This window comes from Diorhabda carinulata, chromosome 5, assembly GCF_026250575.1.
Source record: "Diorhabda carinulata isolate Delta chromosome 5, icDioCari1.1, whole genome shotgun sequence".
Taxonomy (NCBI): domain Eukaryota; kingdom Metazoa; phylum Arthropoda; class Insecta; order Coleoptera; family Chrysomelidae; genus Diorhabda; species Diorhabda carinulata.
In genome coordinates this window covers 1,535,713-1,549,579 of record NC_079464.1, presented here as the reverse complement: position 1 = coordinate 1,549,579, position 13,867 = coordinate 1,535,713, and the positions used below count along the sequence as shown (strand labels likewise).

The window sequence follows — 13,867 nt, the reverse complement described above, 5'->3', positions numbered from 1 at the left end:
TGAGATACACGATTGGTTGCTATGGTGACATCAATAAAGGACTCGCTATCTCCTCGGATAAATGTGGGCTCATTTCCAGTATTCAGAACCACCAAATCGCGAGCGTTGATCCATTCCACCCAGTATTGACCCTTTTCATCGGTTACAGGTGATCCCCACATTGGGGACTTGGCATTTAGGTCTCCCAGAATAATGGCATCACTGTTGTTCGTTATGTGCTCCATTATACTGTCCACCTCAGTTTTGTAGTCTTCCATGCTGATGTTTGGGGATATATAGCAACATATCAGCTCAAGATCTTTGAGTTTGATAATTACGTGACCATCTCCGACTACGTGGTTTATTACGCTAAGCTTTTTATTTAGAAGTAGGACCCCCACATTATGCCTGCTGTCCTTGATCCAGTTTGCTTCTTTGGTCCTTTTTTTGTTCGGTTCCCCAGTTACCATAATATCAATACCTTGCTGAACTGCGGTGGCATACGCCATGTCTTGGGCTGTATAGGCACGTCCAACGTTGGCTTGAAGTATTTTAATATTGAACACTAAAGTTTTGACCGCGTGCAGTGCTGAGCCTGCGTCTGGTGTCACTAATTGCTTTTGATTTTTCCTTTACAAGCTTAAGGTAGTAAGGGCAAGCAGTCTGGTCAGCTCTGTGACCGTCTTTTTTGCATGTTAGGCAATAGCTTTTGTTAGTACAGTCTTTGGCCTTGTGGTTATCTTTGCCGCATTTAAGGCACATCTTCGAGTTATCGGTTCCTTTGCATTCATTGGTGCGGTGGCCAAACTCCAAACATTTGTAACACCTGGTGATTTTGACCCTTGCTCGGACCTGGCACGGTGCCCACCCTATTCTCACAGTATCCATTTTGAGTAATTCGCTGGCCACTCTTCTTTTGACCGCAAGTGTAGCAGTTTGGTTTCCCCTCTGGTTTGGTCTGCAAGAGAGCACTCGGACGTCATCTTCTTTTGCGTTTGCTACGCTTTTCCTGACATCTTGCTCTATCTGTTTTGCGTTCATATCTCCGTCTATGTCCGAGATATGAATAATGTCTTCATCTCTTTTAATTTCTACCTGGGTATCTTTATCCTTGTCCATTATAGCTTGTCTGAGGGCGGTTACTTGATTTTTTTCTCCAAGTATCTCCATAAGGACATCACCCTTAGCGGTTTTCTTAATGCCTTTTACCTTAACACCCATCTCATCTATGTTCACACTACTCTTGATCGAACGGAGTATGTCAGCATATTGCTTTCCTTCAGATTTGATTATAATCTTCTCTGTTGTCGTCGCTGGTCCTCCCTTACTTGACTTAGGTGCTAGTCGGCTTGGATCTCTAGGTATAATAACTTGCACTTTGACCTCAGATCCTCTGAAGATACCTTCTGCGCACTTTCTAAGGTAGATTTTATCAATTTTGCCGAAGGCTACTACTTGAATTTCCGTCACTCCATGGTTTTGAACCTCTGCTTGCAGTTTGCCTAGCAACTGATATAGTTGACCCATGTCGTTTTTCCCTTCTGGGTTGACCTTGTACGGCAGCATGTACATGGTTCTTGACCTTGCTCCATTTTTGCCTTTGCTGAGTATGACCTCGGTGTTCGTCCTCACATATTCAATACACCCTTCCTCAAGTTCTTCGCACATAAGGCTTGTTATTTCCGGAAAGTTGCATTTTAGGTCGCTTTCCGTAGTGGTGGTCAAGGTTACATCAGGGTCTGCTACTATTACCAGGTCTCCTCGAAGCTCTCTAAGCGATCCCAGCTCTGTAACAACGGTGCTTTGGTAGCAGCTTTCTGGCCACTCGAGATGTATTACCTCTTCTAGCCCTGTCCATCCTTTTCTTGCTGTTATTTGCGTCTCAACCCTGGTACGTATTTCATTTGTAAGATCGAGTAACTCTCGTCTTATGTCGGTTTCATCAGCTTGGACTCCTATACTTTGTCTTGCGTAGCTAGGATTATTGTCCTCTGGTTTAGCTAAATTATTAGCAGTTTTGCTCTTACCTGGCGATGATTGCTCAGTGTTGTTTCGCACCATCTGCGTGTGTCTGATGTTTAAAACATCCATTCTTCTGTTCAGGGTTGCCATTATGCTTACGAGCTCTCTCGTTATTGCCTTGATTTCAGTTTTTGTCTTTGTACTCACTTTGACTTCATTTTTTAATTCGTCGACTTTTTTATTAAGACTACCCAAGGCGGTCATAGCAGCAGTCATCTCTTGGCTAGTATCATCCGGGATATGCTTTCCATGTGAGTCTCGCTTTCGTTTCTTTTTGTCTGGACTGGTATTTTTTGCCAGTCCATCGTGACTGTTGTCGCTACTTGCTTCGTACGCCGTGTTACTGTGGCTCCCAGTCTTGTCATCTTGACGTGTGCCAGAGTTTGTCTCTAGGCTAGCAAAAACATCATCCGTGGCAGAGGCAGTTGAATCTTTGCGATTCATTGGTGGTGTTCTTGCCAATGAGGATCTCCTAACACTAGGGTCTGTAGTAAACATCCAGTGATACCCTGTTGGGGTCATATCTCCTTCATTTTGTCCTTTGTCTTCTAAAGACAATGCAGTTTTTTCGTCGTTTGAACTATAGCTATCCATTTATTTCTTGTCACCAGCGCTTCGTATGTAAGGGGGCGGGTCGAGTTGATTGAGAACGGGTGTACCCTCGGCTGTCGCCTACCCCAGTTCACTGAGGCCCAATCCTCGCTTAGCCAGTCCCGGAACACACAGACGGACCAGACTCGCCCGGGGCGATGTGAACTTCCGACTTCCACATTCAATACATACTACCTGATCAGGGCCCGTAGTGGCTGGCTTCCACCTCGGCAGAGACTAGCTCACATCAGCATCAGCAGCTACTTCGGTGACGAACCGAAAGCAGGGCGATGCACTCCCAGCAGACTACAACGCAGAACCAATCCGGGATACAGGAAAAAAAGGTAGGAAGCCCCCTAGCCCTCGTAAACTAATAGCGTCGGAGGAGGAAAATCTTCTAGGAATAGTGGGGTTTTTTGGGAAGAGTCCACCTTGGGAGTGGGGTGGATCTCTAGCTAGGGTACCTCGGGCTTGCCACACCCGTAGTCGCAGTGCGACCCCCTGAGGGTGCATTTTTGGTATTAGATTCAAAATAATTAAAATCTTATTCACGGTAATAAACATTTCAAGCTAAATACTGGAATTGAAGATACCGTCTTTAAACCTGCAAATGTGCGCTCGATGCATCTTCCTATATAAGCTGTGCGCTCGAACCATGCTCGATGCGCGCATTCAGTGAAGGACTGTTTTTTAAGGACAATACTAAAACAAACAATGATGTGTCTTCATTAGTTGCCACATCTTTTTGAGAATCAAATTTATTGATATAGTTTAAACTAATATTTTATGTTTATTACGATAATTTGGTTGTTCTATTTTTTTCTTTCTTATATAATTTATGTAAATAGTGATTTTTGAATTTTATATTTAGGAGGCAACGGGGCTAAAAAAATGTGGTAGATACCACAGAAGGTAAAGAAGAATTTTTCCTAGGATGCTTCTATGAATCTAATCAGTCAGATTAAAAAATTTTAAAACCGAAATAGATGTTTTGCAAGAAAAATTAACTGTTGCTTACAAATTAAATATATAAATATAAAGTGGATACAAATTACAAACTGAATCAAGAGTAAAAAAATTCGTTCATTCTGAATCCATTAGTTATAAGATTGTGAATCAATATCACACGCCAGTAGCTTTGACGCCACACAAAAAAACCGACTTCACTCGATGTGACGCCTATTACAACTGACGACGTTCTGCCGGCGATTATTGATGCAATAATGCATAAAAGATCTAAGGTAGAATGTGAATGCACTCCCTAAGAAAGCAGTATCGGTGTTGCCGGATTATCAACAAAAAATAAAACATTAAGACATACAGTTAAGCCGCGAGATTGATAAGAATACAGACGCGCAGATGAAAATTTTTGGAGCGTATTTATATAAAAAAAAGTCTAGTACATCGTGAAACCTATCAATGTCATTCCGGTACGTACAAACCTGCATTATAATTATACAGACGATGTAATTAATATGGAAACAATGATCAACATACATAATCTGATCACATTTAACACGGGCTGGTTCATTTAAACTGCACATCAGTAACATTTCTACTTTATCACGAAAGCAAGTATTTTCGTGGCACAGAGCATTCAGTAAAGGTGGCAGTTACCGAAAACTTTAAAGTCACCGTTATCAACGACTATCTGAGAGATAGCTGACGCTTTTATTATCTCTTATAAATCGACTTAACAATGTAGCTGAGGATACTCATTTATCAAACGCTTCAGTATTCGTGACAAGACGTGAGTTTGTGAATATGAGGCTGAATCTTCCTAGCAATATACCAAAAGGCGCTCCAAAAATGAGCAGAAACCTAAAAACAAATTCAAATGGTCGATAAGGATTATCACCGTATGGAGGCTTCTAAGAGAAGCAATTCGTCGGTAACGCTTTCATTGGGTAGACAAGTCATGGATTATTTCCCACGATAGTGTCCCGTCACTTTTCAACTTGTTTGTGACTGATTTTTTTGGCCAAATACGAATCAAGAGACATAGCTTATAACCGTTTTCGCTAGATTTGGCTCACTGTGATTTTTCTTCGAGGAACGCATCATGAGGCCATTGAAGCCACAAGTAATTCGTTAAAGGTACTGAAGACTATCACAATCGAGACTTACAACATGTGTATGAAAAATTTAATTAATCGTTGTTATGCTTGTATTAGCCTATTTTGAAGGTTCTAATAAAGATATTATTTTGGTCAGTCCGTAACCATAACTTAACGTTGGTATGGGAATATACAGAAAATATGAGATTAATTTATTTCTGTGTAGGTGTTAAAAACCTGAGAAAGTTGGAGAACGTATTTCTATTATCCTTCATTAAGAAGTATTTTATTACCTAAATCTCAAGTTTATATCTCTTCATGGGATTAGTGAATTTCGAAGAAAATAGAAGATATGGCAGCGCTGTGAAATAATCGCAGAGAAATTTCATGCCTTTTCGTCCATGCTGAAGCACATGGTGCGTAGTATGGGACGATTTCATCGGCGCGGTCATTCTCCGATTTGTTCGAGTTTGTATAGGTCGTTGACACTTTTTCTTGGGGACTCCGTCTATTATATGATGCTATCTGATTAATAATACGCTTAAAAAGTAAAAGTGATTTTTTCTCTGATTATGTACAAACAAAATTGTTTGAATTGGGTTTGTGTAGATGAATATCTGAGTTTCGAACTATCGATTACTTATTTTAGTTTTATTCTTACACTGATAAAAATGTTTTGATAATATATTAATACTCAATTTTTAAATGCAATTGGCTGGAAAACGGTACTAATTAATATAAATCCCTTCAGATAATCTACAGTGGTTATTACCTTCATAATTCTTGTCAGCTGATTTACCAAAATAGAGCTGTTGATGTAGTTTAATCCCGTTCATTATTATCTCATTTTTTATAGATAAAGCATTTTTGTCAAAAATAACTTGGAGCACCAGAAATACCCTTTTTGTTCAAAAGTGATGTTACAACAAAACCATACCAGTGATATAATCCAATAATGAACACCTAGCAGTTTCAGTTTTCCTATGCTTTCTCAAAATAAAGACCACCGTTAAAGGATTAGTCTCACAGCGTCTCTTCATATACTTATAAAAAACTGACTAAAGCAATAAAGAGAACGAATCATGTTAAGGAAGCAACCAACCAAAGCTAGAAGGAATCTATCTGGTGAGGAACCGAAAAAAAGAATAGAGGAATCTGAAGAAGAGGAAGAAGCATTATGTCTGTAGTGAAATGATCAATATTAAATCTGAAGGTTTAATTAGTATTTTAACCGTGGCTCAAAACTCTTTTGCAGGGGTAGACAGTGACGATGATGGGTCTGTACTGATCTCTGAATTCTCTCAGCCCGTTGCTAGCGAGTAAAAGACTGTTTTCTGTGACAATACTAAAACAAAAAATGATGTTTTCATATTTATTTCTTCCGTGAATTTGATTTGAAATAATTTAGTAAATCATTAAACTTTTTTCAAGTATATCATGATTTATCCCCTGTAAATAAATGTTAGTTCCACTATTCCACCCTGATGTTAAACGGTTATTCTCACAGTGTCTTTATAAAAAAAACTGTCTAAAGCAATGGAGAAAACGAATGATAGAGGGGATACAAAAAAGCCATAATATTTGAAATATATTCTTTTCGCTTAGATGCAAACAATTGTCGTACTGCATTTTAATTAGATATCTTTTTGGATTAAAATTTTTTACCAAACAACTATTTCGCTATGGGTCTGAATAAATGGTAATCTGAAGGTAAAAGATGTGGTAGGAGTTCAACACCACCAATCCTATGCAGCGTAACTTTCGCAGTATATGGTTTAGCATTGTATTGTTGTTTAAGAGAATCTTCGGTTAACTAAATTTGGATATTTCTCCGATAAAGTCTCATACGTTCGCATCAGCTGTCCACTATATACCTCGGCATTGATAGATCAATCATCTGCAATTGTTTCGAAATAGACTGAAACTTCATAATTCTACCAAACACAAAAGACTTTCCGCTCGAATCGGCAAGATCTTTATCTAATCACTGATTTTCTATGTTCGAATTGTTGTTCACAAACATTTATTCACCGTTTCGCTTGAATCTTGGTTAATTCGGTGGCACTATTCCAAAACTTTTATAGATCTTAGCTAATGATTTTAAATAGTGATGCATGATATCTCTAGAATACCCAAGGAAGTCCAATAATCGGCGATTACTGGTACCAAGTTGGTTATCTTCTGCTTGCTTTTTTACCTTGAAATCCCTATTTAACATATTTTCCGTCACGGCTATTTCGAACTATTGTTTCCAATAAAATAACAAAAAGTAACAATAAACGATTTTCATATTTATCGCACTCCATACTATTTATTATACGAGTATGAAAGTACTGCGTTGTCAATAAAAAAAAAAGAAATAATGATGAAAAGAAAATGAAACAATTATACTCTTTATAGACTTAGAGACTGGTCTTAAAAAGTTAACAAGTAGGATTCGCATATGAAAACCATCATTACTTGTGAGAAACCCCTGTATGTATTTATTGAAGATCAAATTACCTGGAAGCCAATATGATTTATTCGTCAGAAAAATTCTTATTCAGAAAACTTAATGTACAAAGGAAAACCACGCCAGTGATGTAATTCCATAATAACAAACATTTTCACGTTTCCATTTATGTAATTGCCAAATATTACCAAAATTGGTTTTAAAATTTTACAATTACTTGACGATGAATAGTTAATTTGACTAGTGTGAATCAGACCGTGTCTTTGGAAAGCGATAAAGATGATTATTTTTGGCCATAAAATTAGTTTAGATTTCATTTAGCCCGATTATTCATTGGCCAATTATAATGTCTTTAACCGTCAATAACAAAACATATGAATTAATAAAAGATATGAAAATAACAAATCGACTTAGGTATTCTTACCCACGGACTGTTCGCAATATGCTTACACTGGACATGAAAATAGTTTTTCTTATGCAACAACTATATTGGCGATAGCGGTAGTACATTCATTCTTCTTTTTCTCATTCCTATTACGAAAGAAGAAAAGGAAAAAGAAGCGGCGGTTTGAGATTAGCTTTTACCTTAAGGTGTGTCCTGTTCTCTCATTCCGTTCCACTATCGACTCCTTTAGAATACCTTCCTACCATGCTGCTGTCCTACTGCTCATTTTATCTGAAACTTATCTAGTTTTATCTAGTTGAAAAAGATAGATCAGGTGGATGGTGCACGATAGCGCCTACGGTTTCGTCATGCTTCGTTTTGTTTTTATAAAAAAATATTTGTAATGAATATTCCAAATTTTATTACAATGAATAACTATGAATAAGTAGATAAGTAGAGCTGAGTAACAAAATGGAAAACAATGTTATTTCAATTTGTCATTTTAGCTATTTAGGAACATATGTCAGTGACAACATACCTTCTTGGAAGTAGGGTAATGTGCTAAATTTTTTAATAAACCCCAATACTGTCCCAAAAGCTCGACAAATCTGTCCAATCTTCTCGGCTTGTGCCAGTAGGATCAGACGTGTAGCTTTGTTACGAATATCCTGTCTTCCAGTCCCTTTTAAGTATTTCTCATTTAAATTTAGGAGTATAACTATAGCTGATTTCTTTAAAAATATTTGATTTTTTCGATTCTATTATTTATACACCAATTGTAAAATGTTTTACTTAATTTATTGTGCAAAATTATTGGAAAGCGTCGTTGGCTTTGGTGTAAAACAAAAAATGCCTTTCTCATTTAAAAAATCCCGTTCACTGTAAATCAAACAAAATAAGCGGTCTCAAGAAAATATTTTACTAAGAAAGAAAAGTCAAAAAATATAGTATAGTTTTGTAATTTGGAGCGAATGTTTCACTGTAGTATTCAAACATTTTATTTTAAAAACTTTTTGTAGTTAATCTTTATGGATAAATTCAAATAAGATGGTTTCGTCGCTCTAACTGGAACGGTTTTAGAAAAGATCCTTGTTACTTTTCAAAAAGAAACTTTTTCATACATTTTGAACATTCCTTTGTTCACGTATTGTGGCACAGTAGGCACTTTATTTATTCCAACATTTGAAGAAATTAATTTGTTACTCTATTCGAGAAATTCAATAAAAACTTGTTAATTTGTAGTGATTTTATTTTTTATATTCGCTGGTGAATTTTTCTTTACTTTTTACTATTGTGCCCAAAAAAATTATTTATATATAGTTATTTTTATGGATTTCCTTTTGTTTTAAGCAAATTTTATATAATAGTTTCCGTGTATTTAAAAAAAATAAAGTCAGTTTTTTTCTGTATGTTAGAGCATAAGCTTCTTTTTATTCAAATCTTTTCTTTTTACTCGATCCTTCTTTAGTAATTTTCATTTATGTTCCCGTTCCTTTCCTCATTTTCATTTTTTTTTAATTGCAAACCTAAACTGGATTCCCAAACGTTGGAGTTATATTGGTTCATTTTATTTTTTCCTGCAGTTCTACAACTGCCTGGTTGGGAGCTAAACCAAGGATTAAGCCGATACACCACAAAAAAACCAACCATTACATTTCCAACCTTTGGGAATCCAGCTGAGGGCTACAAATATAAAAAAAATGAAAATGAGAAACGGGAACATTGATGGAAATTACTAAAGAAGGAACGAGTAAAAAGAACAGATTTGAATAAAAAGGAGCTTATGCTCTAACATATATAAAAACCGAATTTATATATTTTTTAAATATATCCAAAAAGGAAACTGTACTACTCTATTCGTTCTGATACTCAAATAAATATAAAATATAAATTTACACGGAAAGTACTACACAAAAGATAACCGGAATTTTTGTGAAAACAATAATAAAATAAAGCAAAGAAAAACTTTCCAGTGAATATAAAGAATAGAATCACCACAAATATACTATGATTTAAGGTGTAGATAGGTAGAGGAAGAATTAGATTACATTCCGAGGTTTTATTGAATTTTTCGATTAAAGTGGAAGGTCCATAATAAATTAATTTCTTCAAAAACTCGAATGTTAGAATAAATAAATCAGAAGGCATATTCAAAATGTTTGCCGATGGCATGTTACAATGGCTTGGACGACCTTTACAAATTCTTGTTGTTAGCGTATCTGTAACAATTATAACCAGCTTTGGATATTCAGATATTCAATCAGTAGAGGTTTGAAAAAAGAAATATCGAACTATTGTAATGGCCCTCGTGTTCCAAGAGCATTTGATGCATTTTAGAAGATAAAAAGAATTTAGTGCCGTTTTATAATTGTAGATGTGACTTGGGCCTATTATTATGAGTATGATACAAAACAAGAGGCTTAGGAGTGGTGCTAGCCTTGTACGTCGGCTGTAAAGCGAGCAAGAGTCTAGATACCTGAAAACATCATTTTTTCTGGATACAAAAAAATTATCTCCTTCTCACATAGCTCATAATCAAAGTTCAAACATTTTGATCATACACACTATTTGCCAGACATGGCTCCTTCCAACTGCTGACTTTTCTCAAATTTCATCTTTATGCGTGCGATTTCCATCGAACGAAGGGGAATAATAGCAATGAAAGCGTATTTCTAGAATCCCGACAAATTTTCATATTATCTATGATGATACTCTACTTTTTGAAAAAATAAAACATGAAATACGGATGGGTGAATAAATATTGATATTCTCTGATTACTCGACAAAATTTTAATCTAAATTTTGAGGTAATCAATTCCTTAAACCCTTTTCAAATTTGACTAACTCAAAACCGATGTATTTTTTGATCATTATATACTATTTTGATAAAAAAATGCACTTCAGCCACAATAATTCACCAAAATAATCACTATAATTTCGACGTGAGAATGCTGTTTACTCTAATAAATACTTTTGATGCTTTATGTAAGGCTTTTTTCAGTTGACACTTAATATATATCACATTTTCAGGATAAATTGTACTTTAAAGCTAATTTAATTTATATACTTGAGGTATTGAAAGAAGAAAACTGGAAAATTAAATTTTTTATGATGTAAATTCAATTAAGGGAAAATGGTTGTAAAAAAAATTTGTGGATTTCGTAAATTTTTAGTATAAGATATAACTTTATTCAACAAAATAAAAGTAAAGGTCTTCAAGAAACAAGTTTTTTTCTACATTTAACATTCATGAATAAAAGCGAACGTTGTCTCATCAGCAACAGCAAAAACAAACTTTATTTCAACATTTTCCCATATTTTTCCATAGAAAAATTGAATTCAAACAACTAAAGAAATTACACTGCAAATTCCCCTGTGCTTAATATTAATTAATATGTCCTATAGCGAAAATATTCTCAGCCATAATAAACACTCCTAGACAAGATAAATTGCAAATGCACTCCTGAAAGATTAGACTAGCATTTTTCACAAAGAAAATAAGCAGGAGCCCAATCTCTTACCCGTGGCTATATCTAAGAGACTTCAACATAAAAATTAAGTTTTTGAAGCTTATAAACGCGGCTGCATCTAAGCGAACTATGAGATAGGTTTGCAAGCACGCCCATCGCCTATCACAACCAAGTGGCCATTGACCGGGCATGCAAACATGCCCTAAGATATCGTATCGTCGATTATGACTTAAGTTATAAAAGGTACTATTCTATAATTTACGAAAATCAGTAAAATTAATTGTATAACGGTATATAATCTAAACTAACAGTGATAAACTGTTTTTGGAGCTTACTCATATTTTCCTTGAATTATGAAAGTCCGTTAAGTAAAATAGTTTTATTCATTACATTATATTCAATCAATTTGTATAATTATATTTAACATTTGATTTTTTTTAAAAATTCATGACAATATCAGCTTGGATAGCGTTGAAAACGTTCTGTCTTTATAAATGCACTATTAAGGCATTTTTCCATCACTTAACGACGTTCCATGAAATTTGAATATTACATTTATCGAAGCAATTGAAAATATCGATGACATTACGATAACAACAGACTCCAAAAGCGGATCCAATTAAAGAGAAGCAGGATTTACAAAATTTTGAAAAAGAAATACAAAAAAGTCGTAATTTTCACATGAGATATCGCTATCAGTTCTAAAAGAATGACGAATTGATAGTATCTATCAAACAAAAATGGAGAAGCATTGGAAGTTTGCGATACTATTTTTTAAAAATATAAAGGTTCTCTTTTAGTGGACTTAGTGACTTTTTGTATCATCTCATATGCTATCTCTGTTTCTTTCACATATTCTAGGTGAGTATCTGCTACACTTTGTATAATCACCATACAGGCTTTGTTATTTTTCTTTTGCCAATCATCATTCCTATTGCTTTGTGGTACTTCTTTTAGGATATCACTTAAATCCATTGCTTTTAATACGGAGTTTAACCGAAATTTCCAATTATCAAAGTTATCTCCATTAAATGGAATGATTCCATGTTTGTTTTCCATACTCGCCATTTTTTCCTTTTTGTTATAGTAACCTTTTAATTTTCCACTTTTAACACACTCCCTCTGGGCCCATAACCAATGTTAGGTTTAAATGTGCGTTGTATAGAGTGTGTTAAATAAAATTATTTATTGGAACAAAATGACTACAATAATTCTTTATAATAATAACTAAAAACTTAATTCACTCTGTCGACCATGCTTTCGACACCACCTTCAGTCTATCTACTTAGCTTCCCGCTCTCTTCTTCTTTTTTGTATATGAAACACATTTTTCAGGTTTGACCACAGAACTATATTGTTTGTCAATATTAACAGCCTCAACCCCCATGCCTTTTTTTTTTTGCCCAGGGGTAGGGTGGAAGCTAATGCCTTCCTCACAACGGGCGGGTGCAAATGCTGTGAGTTTGTGTGGGACTCTCACCCACTAAACCACCCTCCTCAATCCTCGGGAGTGTCGTACGCCGGGAGGACAACAATTGTCATTACATCAGCGTACAACACTGAATCCTTTGGATTTTTGAGCTGTTTCTTAGCTTCACTTCTCTCCACCAGTCCGTCAAGACGGCACAAGAAGAGAGAAAGTTACTGAGCCACTCCACCAACTTCAAGGTCTTACAGCTCCCAGGAGTGGAACCCCCCATCCCTGTTGAGCCAATTAATTGTAACTTTTAATTGACTCGTACAAAGGTGGCGGGATAGCTATGAAACAAATATATAATTGATAACCTATATCATACATCTCCTCCTATAAGTTTAGTTTGTCCGGTTTTTTTATCACACGACCACATCTGGTTTTGATATCATGATCTAAAACTTTTGGACTGGATAATAAACATTCTGGTGGAGCCTCCAGCAAAGGTTTTTCTTACTTACGTGACAGAGCGGTCGCCGAATAAACACACGCACCTCTGTTCACTTCCTACAGGCGAATAACTCGGCTCGCTCCCGGGTGGGGCCTCAGGGCATGAGGCCAAGGGGGAAGAGAAAACCGTACTGTTGCTTAGTGTTGAAGGTCAAACAGCTAAGAAGCGTTTTTTGTTTTGCGAAATGCGTGACAGAAGATAGCAAGAAAAAACATACGTAGCCGGACCCAACGATAAAATATTTTTTTGTTTAATAATGCAAACCTTTACGTTTATTATATTCTAATAAATTTAATGATAATATTTCAGAAGTTCAATAAATAATTTTATATTAAAGGATTCTATATGATTTTTTTAAGCAAGATCATTTTGTAACATTAGGCGGCGCAAAGAGACACATTTAATTTGTATGTAAAACATCTCTGTCACACATTTCGAATAATATGTCACAATGATTTTGTAAAAAGAAAAAAAAAAAAAGAAAAACGAAATTTTAGTATTATTATAATCTCTGTATGGTTAGATTATTATTTTTACTTTTGTTGCGATTCCGCGTTTTCAGGCATTCCAGAATAGACTATTGGTACAATGATATTTTTTTTAATGTTTGATAAATTTCTAAGCCGCCAAACTCTCCCAGGCAAGCAGCGGGTTGGCCATCCCTAGCCAAAGAACACCTCTGAGATGAAGAGGAGGCGCTCCATTATGTTAGAAACAAAGAAATGTAAACAAAATGAGTATTTACATATTGTAGTCTATGAGTTCTTAGCCTAACATAGAAAAGAATAATTTAATAAAATAAAACCAATATTATATCATTATAATACCAGTATAAACAAAGTGACTCATTTTATTTTCTCAGCATGTTGATACCAACGTATCGGTTGTAATAAAAACATTTTCCTACTTTCCTCACATCGATGGTCAATATATATTTGCCTTTATCTAGCAATAAAAAAATAATTGAAAATTGTCAAATATTGTAGGGG

General features: G+C 35.4%; 1 protein-coding gene across 8 annotated transcripts in view; it reads left to right on the top strand.

The window, feature by feature from the left end:
• LOC130893977 (ATP-dependent DNA helicase pif1-like) overlaps window positions 1–13,867 on the top strand; it is a 120,895-nt gene that overhangs the window by 31,378 nt on the left and 75,650 nt on the right. The window lies entirely within an intron of this gene.